Raw genomic sequence first — 16,252 nt, 5'->3', positions numbered from 1 at the left:
GTATGTTACTGGACTCATGGTCTACCCTGGAGGGGGTAGATGGTACAAACTCCATGGGATATTCTAGTTTTTATGAGAGCTAGGCATCTCACCCGGTCTCCAGTCCTCGAAGTTAGGGGGTTAGGACTACCAATGTATCCTAGGTGGTAGATCCAAGTCTTCTGCAGAAGTACATGGTGCATCCTAATTCTAGATCTAGCCTTTGGGGAGTACTCGTTGGTCATGAACCATTCTCTTTGGATATCCGTACGGCTAGTCACATGGGTTATAAAATAATAGACCCCTGTGTGGTCTCAATCTGTTACGATGTCAAATGCTTGTGCGTACCCACAGGATAATTAACAAGAGAAACTTAAAGTCAGTACATTTCTAAAAGTCTTCAAGTGTGCACATAATACTTGAGGTTTCTATGGTTAGAGTATGATTGTGGTTCACTCGTGTGATGCATAACTCAAACATGTATTTCTTTAAATGCAGAATACATGATAACCTAAATGTGGTTCATGCATATGATGTATCGTGTTTTGATGTTTATGGAATATGTCATGAAATATTTGACTTTAGTGAACTGTACATTCAACACTTGTTTAGAAGGTTATTAATTCTATCTAAATATGTTGCACATATACTTGTACACATGACACTGTGCACATTCATATGGATATCATGCTTCTTACTCAGACGGGGTAGTCTGACTCCTTCTGAATTAATATTTTTCAAGAAACTGAATGGTGAGCAATTGTGGTCGTCGCTTCGGACAATGCCATGTAACCATATCTTCTTCGGATGTCCTAAGGAATTCTGACATGTAATAAATCATTAAGTTGTAATTGATAAGTTGTAGTATTTCAATGCAAGAGTTTATTTTACTTAATGCCTTGAGTCTGTGCTATTACTTGTAACTCGCCCAAATAATTTGACTAAGGATTTAATAAAGCTTTTCTGTTGTTTAGAAAAAAAAAATTATTCCAAAATTTTCTAGTTGATTATTTGGGGCATTACAGTTTTCACATATGACCTGATGAAAATAACTTTTGTCTATGTTCTCACGTTTATCACATGGTTGGTGGTGCATATGTTCATATTTGACCTACTTGCTCGACCTCAATTTTAAGGTACAATTTTTCTTATTTTAAGATATGACTACGACAAGACTTTTACCTGATCGTATATAGTGCAGCTACGACAAAACTTTAATCTAACCAAAATTCAATGCACTACGATAAAACTTTTACCAGATGGTATGTTGTACAGCTACAACAAGACTTTAACCTGACCAAAATTTAATGGACTACCTTTTCTTACGAAAACCTTTTTCTCGAGTAATATCATTTCATAAGAAATACACATGGAAAGATATTATCACATCCATAGTTGCACTTTGGTCAATACCCGCAATTTTCACAATATCTAATTATGCAACTCATGCATATCACAAATTATTCACCAAACTTACGAATATCAAATATGAATAGCGAAACTTGGTATTCGAGAAAATGTTGGGTTGATGCCCATCACTTTCATATTCGAAAGTACACAAAAATATACATATCGCTTTTATGACTCACCATTTGCTACATTCATAAATGTCAAACATGAATGATGAAACTTTGCCTTCGCAGGGATCATTTGGGGTCAATACCCAAAAATTCAAAGCAAACATCATAATACATTAATAGGTATACATTCACTCATTCCTACACAACCTATCATAAACATAATCTTCTAATACATACAATATGCTCTATGCAGTTTAATTCTAATGCATGCATCTATTCATTTCATCTCACTTAATACATCAACATGTATTCATATGTATACCAATTGCATACGTATGCCTCACATCAAACATACATTTATATATGTCATAATTGTATATGTACTTCTCACATCAAATAACTATTTATACATATACACAATTGCATACATACTCATCTTAACATACATTCATAAGTATGCTACACTTGCATACACATGTATTACCTCAAACATTCATATGTATGCCTCACTGTTATGCACACACAAAGACATCAAACATTTGTACGTAAGCCATACTGACATACACACACATCACATCAAATATACATATGTATGCTTCAATTGCATACACATGTGTCGTGTATCAATAATCAATTATATACAAATCACCCCAATTTTATTTTCCTGTATGTATATCACAATTGCATATATATACCTTACATCATGTAAGTCTTTGTGTATGCTTTAATTGCATATGTGCCCAATTATGCACTTGTATGTATGTCATCCCGATGCACACACATATCAAACATACACTTTTAGTATTCTTACTTGCAAAATACTCAGTTTTATATACAAGTTTAGTCTTTTAATTTTTAACATTCATCCTGCAAAATATAACACTTCTAAAATTCTGGATTTTCTAGTTCTATAATTATAATTTCTTATCTGCCAAATCTTCCAACTCTGCTTAGTTCATTAAAATAATTATATATTTTTATGAACCTCAAGATGACTCTTTCAGCGTCTACATAACTTGTCAAAAATCAGAGCAAAGCTTGCCCTATTTTCGTGTGATTATCCTAAAGACACAACAAGGAATCACATAATTATACCTCTCTAGACATGTCCCCCATTCAGGAATTTTATGAACTGCAAAAACTCAACATGCACTCTGGTGTATTGTCGTCTATAAGTAGGGTGCATCATAATGGCAATGGAGGCAGTTGCAGAGCGGTTACGCAACTACACGTGTGTATTACGTTGCAGCAACGAGAGCACGGTGTGACTATGACAATCCGTTGAGGCCACGATAACCCCCTTGCTCTTTTGTTCGTGGGACTACACCCCCTGTCGCCAATTATTGTCAGCCACCTGCCAACTTCCCTAGCCAGTCGAGCCTCTCTGATGGGGGTTTTCTCCCATCCAAGGGCACCCGGCTCCCTGTCCCTGCCAACTTCTGATTGCTGCCACAAAGTCTTGTCGGGTCGTGTGGGCCCTGCTAATGCTAGACCTCTGTAGGGGTTTTGGTGGGTTTAGTCAACTTGAGGCTGTGATGATGGTCAACAAATGGAGGAAGCCGATGTACATAAGAGGTCGACTGTGGGAGGTGGTGTTGTCCAGTAGATGGCTGGCAACAACAAGGTGGAAGGGGTTTCAACGAACCTCACCGAGCAGGGGGTGGCCCTCGGCTAACAGGGTGGTCGAGAGGCATTGGGTGGCCTCAGCTAGGAGGCAGCCCCCAACAAACTTGGGTGGTGGTGGCCCTCAGCGAACCAGGGTGGTCTCCGATCGACAGGAGGGGTGGTCCGACGAACAACAAAGCAAGGGGGAGGTCGGGCGAACATGGAGGGTGATCGTGGGTGGCTAGAGGCATCTAATGATTGGAGGCAACTGGTCGAAGAGGTGGTAGGCTTGACGAGAGGAGGCCGACTATTGGTCGGTCTCGATGGTCCTTGAAAACCAGAGAACAAGAGAGAGAGTCGGTGAGAGGAGAGAGTGGAAAGAGAGAGAATGATAGAGAGTGTATCAAGTGAGTGGAAAGTGGATGAGAGAAAGAGAGAGAGAAAGGAGAGGGGGTCGTCACTTGGCAGCTTCCCATAGGGCGAGAGGTCGTATCTACAGAGAGTTTCAAAATTATCCCTCACAATAGAACAAAATTCTCTTTTTGCCCTGCTTTCCTAAAATACTTGTAGTTGCCTCTTTGGGCTCTAGGTTCTCTAGATCTTTATCCAATCCACTATGAACATGACCCACTTCGCTAAATGGGTATTTTGGAGTCTCTATCGATCCAAATCTAGTTTGGATCGGTACTCTGGAGCCTCTATTGCTTTGCCTCTGGGTTTAAACTGGATTTTCCAAGTTTGGATCACTATCAGATCCAAACTTACGCAAATCATACTTAATTAAACCCCAATATTCATATTTAAAAATTACTGGCATTATATACGCTAAAGGCACAAAGGATCTGTGATGAAATGATGGCCCGCTCTTGGCCACATCTGCATAGTTTTTGGGATATGTATTTCTGGGGGTGCCTGTATCTTGAGAAGTAGATATTAGACGGATAGTGATTTTCTCCTGTACCATCAAGACCTCATGTCCGTATGATACAGGGAAGTTGGTTGGGACAGGCTTCCCTGACCAGCCTTAAGAGAACTCAAAACTCCCCCACATCGCTCCCATCACACCCACGTAAGGTTGGGTGGTTGTGTTTAATACCTAAAGCATGTATCTTTGCAACATGTATCATGACATAATGTTGTATAAGCATATTATAACATCATGTTGCATACTATAACATCATCCAAGCATATCATAATATCATGCTGCTCATTTTAGCATTATAATAGAAAATTATAGCATAGCAATCAAAATATGTTCACAAGTAATTGCAAAACCATACAACCTTAATAGTTTTATATACAGTACACTAACAGGTCATGTGTCCATCTGGTCCACCAAACCATCTTCATCTGGTTCGCTTTTGGAACCATGACATACATGCAACCACAAGTTCTCAATTTAGGACTACATGGACATAATTCTCAGTTATTTTAAATGATATCATAACTCATATAAAATGATTTTAGCTCAAAGATTTTTATTGTAGATTCATACACAATTTAGCTGTCAATAGGAAAAACCTAGACTTAAACTCATTCCAGATCAGGGAATACAAATTTTGAAAATACCGACTATTTTCTGTTCAAAGAACAATCTTATTCAATTCAGTCTTTTTAATTATTAGTCAACCATGTATCACACAGAATGAAATAAATTCTGAGATTTTTATTTAGGGTGACTTGATATGTCAGACAAGCCCCCAGAAACCTTAAGTGAAAATTCATTTCCAACATAGAATTAAAAATTATGCAATACATGTTATTTCTGTTATTTAATAGACCATTTTTCAGAAATTTCAAGTTCTAGACCGAAATTCTGTGGTTTTTAATTTTTAAACCATAATGAATCAACTAACAAGATTTTTATTGTGTTTTTTAATATACAAACTAAGACATATAAAATTAGCATCCATAAATCCAGAATCATTTGAGAGCTATGATTTTGACAAAAATGTGCAACCTACATAGATTTTTTGTTAAGACATAAATTCTATGTCGAATTACAGAGGTCATATCTCCCAGCCTGAAACTCATTTGAGCCCAATTTTTTTTTTGGAAAATCTTTCGTATGTCCGAAACATTCTTCTAAATTTTTAGGATTTATGGGTTCACCATTTTAGAGAACCAAATATTTTTTTTAAGACTGGTCAGAATAAATAAACAGGACATCATGCGGTTTTCAAGAAAATACATCAAGAACTTTATATTTTTCATCAAAAATGCCAAAAATATGCATCCAACGATTTTGATTTATAAAACGCAAATCATATTCATGCATATACACATCTAAGCATGTTGAAAACACAAAGATATTATACATATCATGAATCAAACATAAGATCCAACATTTTTACATAAGAGAACATGTTTTTCTCAAAGACGAGTTTAGCAAAAAAAATTGGGTTTATGAAAACCTCCATGATGAAACCCATATCAGTACTTATGTGAATCTAGCTTGATATGCATGCTAATACGCATTTTAGTATCATAAATCCAATATATAACATACTACAAACATAAAAGAATACAAAATTCGAAGTTGGGTAATTTTGAAATTCTAAACCGCATACTTTTATGGTGTAGTTTTGTATAGTCTCATAGGGAACCAATGCAAAACTCTCTCATAGACTCAATCTATGGTTGTAAACCATGAAATTGAATTAAGATCTAGATTTACATGATTCAATCCCAGATTTGGACCTATTTGGACCTATTTGGTAGAGATCTCTCATACCTTTTTTGTAAAAGTCCCGAGTTTTATGGTTCCTCGCATCTAAAATAACCATGATCAAACGAAGGATACAAATATAGAAAAAACTCGATCTAAGTCCAAACTCAGATCTAAAACTTAGGTTGAAACCTAAAATACAAGAGCTTACAACTAGGGTACTCACCTATATTGGTTCAATCTTGAATCCTTCTTCGTATGCACCAACAAGACTGGCTTCCTCTTTCAAAGAGAGGGGCATGTGGTAGGAAGAAATTATATATATATATATATATATATATATATATATATATATAAAATAGGAATTAGGGAGAGAATATCCAAAAGGGGCGTGTTGGAGGATGTAGGAATAGGCCTCTTTTATGGCTCTATGTATGGTTTTCCAATCCCATATGGAAAATCCTCATAATCCTCATCAAATTCATATTTCATCTAAATTACATGTAGATTTAGGAATTCTAGCTAATTAAGACCCCAAAATGATTAAGGAACTATGAAATACCTTGACTAATTAAGCTTATCAATTAAATTAAGAATTTTTTAACTAGTTTAACTTTTGGTGAAGTAGAGAAATTTAGAAAGGTAGGAGTGGACGTCCCACCCTCTTGGATCTAACTTCTTAATTTGCTTCAAATTAATTCTAACTTCATTTCAATTTTATTTCATGTAGTCGTAGGCTAATTTGGACAACTACATTTTATGAAAACTATTGGACTCAATAGTTAATCAAGATTCATAATATAATTAGAAAATTAGCTAATTAGTTTGACCATAGATTAAAGTATGAGAAGTTGGAAAAGTAGGAGGGGCCCACATAGGGGAAGTCCCATTCTATAGATAAAGTTTTTCTTAACGCATAGTTACCAATCCAAATTAAATTTCAAATTCAAATTCACATTCAATTCAAATCCAAATTAAATTAGAATTATAATTCAAATTGAAACTCAAATTCAAATTTGAATTAAATCTTGAATGAAATTCAACTCCAAATTAAAATTAAATCTCAAAATAAAATTCAAATGAAAATAAAAATTCAACCCAAAGTTGAGACATAATATTCATCTTTATTTATTAAATATTTATAAAGAATTCTTGGTATTACACTAAATATTTGTCACCTTCTAATTTTTGTGACTTTTCACCATGGTTATCATAATACCAAATGACATAGAAGCAATGCATAAAGTGGAAAGCAGGAAGCAAGTGCAAAAAATTAGCATGAAGCACGTTTCATTTTGAAAGCAATTGTAGAAGCTTGTGAAATGCGAAAAAGTAAATGTGTAGAAAACTACGGGGAATCAGGTTGGAGGCAAAAATTAATAAATATTAACATAAAATTACAAAAAAAGCAAGAAAAATGATTGGGAAGCAAGAACCTATAAAAATGAAGCTGGAGGAAAACAATTTAAGAAGCGAGGGGAATCGAGTTTCCCCATGCTTCTCCCTTAGTAGGGGTGTCAATGGGTTTGGTTTGACGTGGACTCAACCTATAACACGGTTTGGTGATAAAGAAGTAGGTCTGATTAAAAACAGGTCAAATCCAAGGGGTCCAATTAATATATGGAGTTGGATATGGTTTTGTTAAAATCCATACCACACTGGGGTTGTACCTAAGTTTCTATTATGACCCATGATTTTTTAATATAAAAGAAAAACATATTATTTTATTGGTTATGGACTATGTCTAGTTCATGTAATCCTTATAGGCCCAAGTTATGGTTTTTCTTATAGCAGACCTGATCGGACCCAAGTCCGAACTCGGTACCCGCATCTCAAAGTCAGATCCAAGTTCTGACTCGTCTGGGTCCGAACTAGATCTGCCCTGTTGACACCTCTACCCCATAGGAAGGTGCTTCTAGTAACTATGCTTTTCACCCCAATTCTCTTTGGCTTCTTTGTTAGTTCCACAATATTATAGCTTTGTGTAAAGCTGACAGCATGATTAGAGACCAAGTTTTGGATTCTTCAACTTACCCTCCTGGCCACCTCAAACCTGCATTTCAATGCTTTCAATTTTTTCTCATTAGGCTTTCTAAGGGGATAACCCCATGGGATTGGAACCCAGGATCCCCATAGTGCCAACCATCTATCCAGCTCACTCAACCCCAACCACTGACACCTTAAGCACTTTATGGTTGTGCCAATCAATGACCTCCGTTGCACTCATTATCTAACATGTGGGTTCGATTGAGATAAGTGATCACACTATCATAATCTCGAGTTCAAATCCCATGGTATTATCCTTCAGTCTTTTTCATGAAGAATGGGAAAACCAGCCCCGGGATCAGTGAACTACTTGTGTTGGCTATGCCGACGATCACTTCAGTGGCGGAGCTAGGGGTGGGCGGTCGCCCACCCTATAATTAGAAACCGAGTTGATTCGGGACTCAGCTGAGTCAACTTGACTCGGTTTCCAACCCCGAGTCTACTGCGACTCGACAGAAGTCAGAACATTTCAAAAAAATTAGGGATTGAGGTTTTCCATTTCATTTTCACTGTTTCATTTGGGCTGCTGCTTCACCCATGCCCACCCCAAGCATCACCGCCGTCTGCCGTTATGCCGGAACGCCGGACCGCCAGTTGAAGGCTTGTAGCAGGTCGGTATCTCTCTCTCTCTTCCCCTTCTTCTTTTTCTTTCTTCTGTACTCTTTCATGTTTTCTGAACGGTCCCTTTTTTGGGCATTTTTGAATTTGTTATACGTAAAGAGCTAAACAAGAAATACACAAACACCATCTGGGCCAGATGGTGTTTGTGTATTTCTTGTTTATATTCTTCTAAATTTTGAGACTGAAACCCCAATCTTCCTATTCCATCCCGCTTTCAATATAAGCATTACTCATGCCTCTGAAAACTACCACTCTTTTTCCTTTGATTTCTGGGCCTTTGACGTGATGGATCCTCTTCATTCTGCTCCAAACATGGATTTTGCATTGTGGGTGTCTGTGTTTCTGCTTGTATTCTCGGTTTTTGTGGGATGGTATGAGAAATTTCCAGAGTACAAATCAAGAGCTTTGTTTCTAACAGGAGAAAGCTATGCAGGTCTTGAAAACTATAAATTTATAGTATATGTGATGTGATTGTGTTTCTTGATTAGTTCCTCACTTATGACTACTAATAGGGCACTGCATACCTCAATTGGCAAGTGTTCTGCTACACTACAATAGACATTCATTTGGGTTCAAGTTCAACCTCAAGGGTTTAGCTGTAAGTTAACCAGTCTCATTGACATGGCACATGATAAATTACCAATCAATGAAGACCTTGCAAGCCATAACAGAATTGCCAAATATACTGAAGCCCTGAGCCAATAAGTAGTTGGCATTTGGTTTGACCTGGCATGAGCTTGTATTTTCATTCAAGTTGGCAATGCCAATTTTTGTATATAAAGGTTGGTCTTCTGAATTTAAGTTCACTATTTTAAATTTTGGTTTCTTTCTGTCTGATTATGTAGATTGGCAATCCTGTTCTCAATCTGGTTGCAGACACTGCTGCTACTTATGAATATTTTTGGTCCCATGGGTTGATTTCTGAAGAAACTGGTTCAATCATCAAGAAAGAATGTGATTTCAGCCATTGGTCCAAATAAATAGATCGCCCTTCAAGACCATAGCATTGTCCCCGAGACCCGAAGTCTGCCCACCCAATGAAACTCTTCTGGCTCCGCCACTGGATCACTTTACCGGCGATGTAAACCTGTGGCACACCCCTTGCCTCTAAGGAGTTGCCTTGCTTCGGCACAAGCAAAGGATATAATGTTTTTGACCTTATGTGCAAGAAACTCACCCTCATAAAAAATGAAACCATCACCACCCGTCTAAAAGCCAAGGCCTCCTTCCTTCACTGTACCTAAAGTGAGTTATCCTCCAGTTTGCCTATCAAAAATGTGTGACATGAACCAATGGGGGCTCATCCTGATTGGTAGGAGCTATCAGTGCATGTCTCCTTGTGGGACGTTTGCATGTTCAAACCCCAATGGTACGTACGTTGAGTAATAACTGGTGGGGTCTGCGTAACCCCAGCTTGCTTTTAAAAAAAAATGTGTTACATGCAGGTATGATGGGTTAGGTTGGGTTATGCTATCCAGCAGTGGCGTAGCTAGGATTGATGTGAGGGGGTGGGCAAACAGGGGTGTAGCAAAAAAAATGGTGTGATAGTCGGGGGTTCGGGGGCAGCGCCCCCAAAATTTTTTTTTTTGAGATAAAATAAAAAATGGCTACAATTATTAATAAAAATCTATTTTATATAGACAAATCAAACTATTTGCTGCAGTCAGGGCTGAGCTGGGTTAGGACTGGGATTTAAAAAAAAAAAATTAACTGTTTTGGGAGGCAGGACTGGGCTACAGCCCAGTCCTGCCCCTGCCCCCCCCCCCCAACTCCGCCTCTGACCACCAAGATTGGCCGTAGAACCCAGAAAGAGTTTTAAGCTAAAAAATGAATACATTTTTTATGACACCGATGATGACCAACATGCACCATATGCAGAATTCAAACAAAAAGAGTATAAAAATGCTTGTTAGACAAAAAATACAGACGCCCAATTATTAAAATCTGTCAATGGCCACCGTTACTCACTACAAGAATCCTAGACAATCGAGAACAAGCAATTCACTCACACCAACTATCTGGTAGATAAAGATACACTATATGTTGCCTTCGTTACATTGATAGACATCCATACCTTGTTTTAACAGCAGGCACAAAAAGAGAGTCCTATGCACGCACGATGACTAAGAAAGGATCGCAAGATTGACTCTTCCAATGAGGTTGAGCCCAAAAAGGAGGAAAGAAACTAGACCCACGTTCAGTTGTGCCCCAAAAAGAAAGGACCAAGAACCAAATTGAAGGGTTGGCCTGTATTGCTCCTGTAGAATGGATAACTGGATATTGTATCACCAGAGCCACTGAACATGAACAAAACCCACCCTCAAATTTAGGAGATAAGAGGGTCTTCTTCAAACTGCTAGCGATGGTCGCCGAAGATTGGCGAAGGTCCGACTGACTGCGACACCGGTGCCTCGCGTCGCCGGAGATTGTAGCAGAGAGGGAGAAGCTCGGAGGGGGGCACCGCCACCGCGGGTTCACTGAAGGGAGGCTGGCGGCACTGCAGAGCACAGAGGTTATCGGCGAATGGGGTTGCCGCCTTGCCTGTGACAGAAGGGGAACGGCGGAACGAAGGGGCAGAGCTTTAGAAAACTGGCGAGGGTTTTACCCCTCGCCCCTTTTGGCAGGCTCTAGACTCATCGAGATCCCAGGTCCCGGTCGACTCGGTTTCACGAGTCCCGATTCGACTCAGTTTCTCGAGTCATGAGTCGACTCGGTTTTAAATTTTAGGGTGGGCGGCCGCCCACCCCTGGCTCCGCCACTGCTATCCAGACAACTGTGCTGGACCTGACCAATGGACCTAGACTTAGGGATGGCAGTGGACGGGGGCGGGGGACTAGATCTTTACCTCCGCCCCGTCTCAAAATCCTACCCTTCATCCCCACATGGGTTTTCATTTTAACTTTCATCCTTGCCTTCATCTCTGGTTCAAACGAGCGAAGCAGGGAGGGGCTCCGTTTCCCGTGGATCCACTGCCATCTCTAAAGAAGGATCGGGGGTGGGGCAGGGCAAGGCGGGGATCAAGGACGGAGCAGGGGAAAGCATAAGTCCATCCCGGCACAGGTTTTGATTTTAACCTTCATCCCCGTTTCATGTCCTCCATCCTCGGCTCAAGCTAGTCGAGGTGGGGAGGTGCCTCAGCTTTTCCCGTTCCACTGCCATCCCTACCTAGATTTTTTTCTAAATTTAGCCCGCTCTTTGCCACGTGTATTTGGGTTGTCAATACTCAGTTCTTCACCTGAATTGTTGGCCAAACGATACAGGTCACATTCCGATACTGACAACATTGGTCTGGACTGTACACACGCACTTGTGTGCATGGTCCCATCCCATAATATCATATAAAAGGGGGTCTGATTTACACATCATCTTTCGTATGTCGCAACGAAAAGGCCATTCAAAGAGTGAGACACAGTGTAACTGCAGTCCAACTCAATCTCTTAGGATTGCTGATTGGGACCATTAGGACCATCCAAGACTCATATATGTACAGGACCATCTTTCCATTGCAGGAATAATGCAACATTACACGTTGTGCGAAAAGGGCAATACTCGAGGGGTACATATCTAAAAGTTAGTGCCCATTGGTGGGAGTCGGGACAGTCATGATGGGTTAGATGGACCACTGTACCAATAAGTTCCTCCTGGTTCGACTGTCCCTATATGTCCCGTTTACACATGGTTGGTATGCCTTTTTTGGAGATTTATGTATCTAGTGTGACCACCTCACGTGAAGGGACAAAGTTTGATGATGACGACGAACAGTGCCGTATATCCATGCATGACCACATGGAGGCAAATTTTAAGCCTGATTTTTGTTTAATCTAACATTAAATTATATTCAATTTTATGAAAATGACACCACCGAGTGCTATCCCATGTGGTACGTGGGGTCTAGTTTCAAGTTGAATGTCCAGGATTGAATCCCTCTGCCACATGGGGCGGCTGTCAGCATGCCTTTAAAAAAAAAAGAACTTTATGAAAATGAATAAAATACTTTTAAAAAATGACTTAAAAATGCATGACTACTTTTTTGGTCATTACAGTTTTTTACCAAAGGATTTTTTACCCGAGTAGCAAACAGTAACCTCATATATATATATATATATATATATATATATATATATATATATATATATATATATATATATATATATATATATATATATATATATATATATATATATATATATATATATATATATATATATATAACGGACCTTCAATTTATTTTCATAAGGATTAGGGGAATCGATTAGGATTCCAACCTGAATAGGCTTATTTTTAACCAGAAAATAACATGTGTAAGGAAAAAATCAAAATAATATTAAAATTAATAAAATTCATTTTAAAAACTTTTAAAAAATAAGCTGATTTCTCTTGTTTCGTATCAATGTTGGCTTGTGTTTTCCTGATAAAAAATATAATTTGTTGAGCTTTGAAATTTATGAAAATTTGGGTCATTGATTTTTTAAACCTTATAAAACATGCTTGCACGTTATATCCAAATGATCCAAAAGTCGATTCTTGCTAAAGAAACTATGTAGATCATATATGTAGGTCAAATTAAAAAAATGAACCCAAAAATAAATAAAAAATTAAGAAAACATAACCATCTATTCCCGAGAAGTAAATGTTTAATACAATTCTTTATACAGAAAATTATCGTACTGTATTACAAAAATGGCGTGTTTCTTGAAATTCTTCACAATTTTCACTATTCTCCCCATATCCAAAATTACAAATATCTGGTTTTAAAAAGTTTGTTTTACCTTTCGCACATGTGGACTTCCTAAATATATGTGAATTTTCTCTCAAATATATGATCATTTTTTGCATAATAGTCTATGTTCTCAGTTTTGTATCTCTTCGATCTGATATTGAAAACTTGTGTTTTTATAGTCGCTGAAAAGTTGAAACACAGTCATATAGCTTTCTTGTTTTGAGTTAAAACCAAAATCCTCTCCAGGGTTCTTGTTTATGAGTTCCTAAAACAAGCTATGAACAGACGCGTCTATGCCTTTTTCATTTGTTTTATGCTATTTTTCAGCCACTTGCATAGAAAATATGAAAAACAACAAAAATGACAGATAAATCAGGACGTTAGCTTTCCAATGCCACTAAGATCACTTTGATCTTATGAGTGGTTGAGGAAAAACATCCTCTGAAAGATAAACTTTTTAAATCTATCATTCCATGTAACTAAAAAATATATTCACTCAATTTTTTTTTTGCGAACCTCATGAAGTTCACATAAAATATAGGTAAAACTTAACTAATATTTGTAAGGATGAGAAAGTTCACATATATTTTATGTGAGGATGGGGAAGTCCACATATTTTTGTGTGAGGATAAAAAATTTGCATATGTTTTGTGCGAGGATGAGGAAGTCCGCATATTTTTGTGCGAGGATAAAAAGTATGCATATGTTTTGTGCGAGGATGAGGAAGTCCACATATATTTTGTTCAAGGATTACAAAGTCTGCATATATTTTGTGCGAGGATAAAAAAGTCCGCATAGGTTTTGTACGAGGATAAGGAAGTCTACATGTTTTGTGTGGAGATGACAAAGTCTGCATATATTTTGTGCAAGGATGAAGAAGTCTGCATATATTTTTTTGCGAGGATGAGGAAGTCCACTTTAATTTTTAGCGAGTGCATGTATTTTATGCGAGAATGAGGAAGTCTGCATATATTTTATGTGAGGAAGAGAAAGTTGCATATATTTTATGTGAGGATGAAGAAGTCTGCATATATTTTATGTGGATTTTGTGAGGTCTGCAAAAAAAATCATGTGAAACTACCTTTTAATTAAATGGTGATATATTTTCTTCTAAGTTGTTCATTATATCAAGGTGATCTTGGTGGCGTTTGAAAGCTAACGCACCGATCTGTCTGTTCTTTTTTATTGTTTTTTTTTGGATTTTCAATACAGGTGACTAGAAAAATCATGTGAATCTTGAAATTTTTTGGTAAAAAATAAGTAGTAAAATTTGTCACAGAGAAAATTCGCATATCGCAGGAGGTTCGATGTGAAGGTTAAAATGATCATTTTTACACCCAATATTTGCGATTTTGATCATCGAGCAAATTTTAGCAAATTATGAGGTTTTTCAAAAAAACATGTCATTTTTGCTATACAGTACAATCATTTTCTGTTTATATGTACAAAGGGCTTAGCAAACTCTATTTTTCTTTTTATTGTTTTTAGTCAATCTAACCCCATGGATGTGATTTACATGCTCCACTTAGTGACAATCAGCATTTGAATTGTCGGAATACAATATGGGAGGTTTTTATGGTGATTGAAAAATCAATGGCGGTGAGTACATCAATTTTTTCTGAGTCAAGAAAACAAGTTTTTCATCAAAAAACACAATTAAGAGACGATTCTCACTAATTCCAGTATCCAGAACACACCTATTTCATATATGGTGTGTACCACCGGAAGGTATCATGACCATACATTTTGGCACGCACGCGCGCGCGCACACACACACACACACGTGTGTGTGAAAAGCATAAATATTAGGTTCGACTAGATCGGACACAAATCCAATAAAAGAGTAACTATCATCCAAAAAAGTTCAGAAGATAGGTTTAAACATAATCTGAACCCACAGTTTGAGTTAATTTTAATAGACGAATAGGGGCTCTGAGACCTTGGAGATGGAGAGGGTTTCTGTGTATGTCAATGGCTGCCCTTTGTCTTGCAGAGGATCAAGTCATGCCGACTCTCACAGTGTGGGAAATCACAGATACATCCTTCACCCTATTATGGGGCCGATATTGTTGGAAGGGGACAAGAAAGGTGTGGATCACAGTAAACAACGGCCCCAAGTGATCATCATTCCGCTGGGACAAAGTTGCCATTAGAGCCACTTCGTGGAGTATCCTGGCGGGCTTTCAAGCAGGTCTCACGGCAAAGAAAATAGGATATCAATTTATGTTAGATTCGCTTTGTGGCCATTAGCCTCCAATGCCAGATTTAGTGTTCTCAAGGACGGTTGTTCCTAATTTGGGTACTCCAATTAAATTAAATCAAATATTTAGGAGCTAAGGACATTCAAGCACTTCCGGACTAGCTGTCTCATAAGAAATATTTTACGTAAACCAGCATATCACAACCACAAATAACCTAGAGTAAATAAGTGGAGGCGCCTCATTGACATAATAGCGTAACCATATTTTGATGTGTCCACATGTATGGCACTTATATCTTACCAGAATTTTCACAGTTGTTGAAGATGGCACGTGCGAAAAAAAATGCCATAAATAAATAAATAAATGAACCTTTTGGATTTTTGAATGCTACTGCACGATGATATCCAGCAATTCCAATCTGCTTTTAGATTTTTAAATGCTACTGCGTGATGCTATGCTATGCTATGCTAGCAATTCCAATCTACCGCCAATGGAAGTTTGCCTTATGAAACCGTTAAAAGTGAATTAAGAGAAAACAATATATATATATATAAAGTCCGTGTTAAACCCATTTGGTGCTAAACAGTGTGCTAAATGGGTTTTTGGGGCTTTTTTTCATTTTATTTTTAAATTCTGACCGCATAGATGTGTTAGTAGAGCCTGGTCTTTTCTCTCTCTAAAGTTGGGCAACCTCAAATCTCAATCTCAATGCACGCCCAAGACGTGTGATCCCTTCAGCTTAGCTCAACCACACAAGCAAATAAGCGGCAAGAATCGAAAGTCTGATCACTATGTTATTCCCCCTCATCCACGTCTCCCAAACATACCACTAACATCACGTGGGACCATGACAACCATCTATCAATCATTCATTTTATGCACAAAGTTGGCC

Source organism: Nuphar pumila, chromosome 17, assembly GCF_984573655.1.
Source record: "Nuphar pumila chromosome 17, dmNupPumi1.hap1.1, whole genome shotgun sequence".
NCBI lineage: Eukaryota > Viridiplantae > Streptophyta > Magnoliopsida > Nymphaeales > Nymphaeaceae > Nuphar > Nuphar pumila.
The sequence above is the reverse complement of the archived record's forward strand: the minus strand, read 5'-3'. Positions refer to the sequence as shown.